The sequence below is a fragment of the Otolemur garnettii genome, unplaced genomic scaffold, assembly GCF_000181295.1.
Source record: "Otolemur garnettii isolate 467f Iridium unplaced genomic scaffold, OtoGar3 scaffold00035, whole genome shotgun sequence".
In the NCBI taxonomy this organism is placed as follows: domain Eukaryota; kingdom Metazoa; phylum Chordata; class Mammalia; order Primates; family Galagidae; genus Otolemur; species Otolemur garnettii.
This window is the reverse complement of record NW_003852430.1, coordinates 7,940,412-7,941,798: the sequence shown is the minus strand read 5'-3', so window position 1 is coordinate 7,941,798 and position 1,387 is coordinate 7,940,412. Positions and strand designations below refer to the sequence as shown.

The 1,387-nt window shown below is 44.2% G+C and overlaps 1 pseudogene; it reads right to left on the bottom strand.

Moving 5' to 3' along the window:
- Positions 1-293: 293 nt before the first annotated feature.
- LOC100955639 lies at positions 294-1,387 on the bottom strand (annotated as a pseudogene).

Sequence of the window (1,387 nt, the reverse complement as noted above, 5' to 3'; positions counted from 1 at the left end):
GAAAAGAACCACCAGCCTTGAAGAGCAGCTTTGTCAACGAGGTGATAAAACATTCTACAGCATGTCTTTCTGTTGTCCATGGCTGAATACGCTGGTAGCAACTTTGAAATGAAAAAAAGAAAAGAAAAAAGGAGCTATAACCCTTTTCATTTTTTCTGTTTAAAATCAAACAGAAAACCAGCATCAATTCTGTTAAACACTAACATCTTCAAAGTACCTCGTTTGTACAAGAGAAAGACTAAGAACAAAAATGTGTTTAGAGAGATCCAAACATAGATGAGTGAGACCGTCTCTCACACAGCTTTCCGATGGCACTTAGGAGGAGCCACTTCGAAATCGCTGGCACTAAACAAGGTTGCAGAATTCTCTGCCAGATACTTTAGGAAATCATGAAGACAGTCCAGTAATAAAGCAAGGCTGTTCTCATCCAAAAGTGTATAGGCCAACATGGCTCCAATTTGTACAAATAATCTCAGTAGATGCCGTGTTCAGTGGGACATGGGTGCATCAGGGTGATCTGCAAGAATTCCAGCAAACTGCGATCTCTCAAATTTGTACAGGAGCTGAGTGCCCAGCATTACACTGAAGTATTCTTTTATCCCAGCCCCAACTCCAGTAACAGCATACTCCTTATTATCTGTGTTTCCATGGGATTTCTTGTAATTTGCATAATCCTCCAGAAAGGAATTCACCTTTTCCTTAGCAGGAACATAAAAGAGCTGGTTTTGCCTGGTAATTAAGTCCCAGTCATCAACAAGCCCAGGTTTTAGCTCTTCAGGAATCTCTCCTTTAACTCCAACTCTGATCATGAATGTTTCTTCATTTTCATCAGTAGGATCTACCCGGGCCCTTTTCTTCCGTAGAGGCTGAGTTGTCTCACTGGTACCGCCACCATCTCCGTTTCCAGGTGTTTTCTGCTTGTCCTTTGTTTTCAACATTTTTCTGTTGCAGACCAGATGTCTCCCTCCCTGGGACCGCCCCTCTCATCTTGCCCTCTGCGCACTGCTCCCGATTGGCTTCTAGAAGTTCTGCTGTTTCTGCAGACTGGTGTCCACATGCTTGAGTACTCTGCTCTCCGGAACCCATTCATCCCAATTTTTATGCCAACCACTAATGTATAAAGTATTTTACTTGTTTGTCCTTTATGGCAACCTTTACACACTTTCATAAAAAAGAGGCCCATGAAAGCGCAGTACTCGCTCACCCTCCTGGAATTTAGGCTTCGCGTCCTGCTTTGCGCCATTTATGAGAGATTCGCCGCTTCCTCCTCCTCCTCCTCCCACCACCCCACACTACTGTCCCTACTCCCTACCCCACCCAACTGCACGACGGCAGGAACCTGAATGTTTTTTAATATGAATTTTCTCTGGGCTTGGGTCTCTGGCAT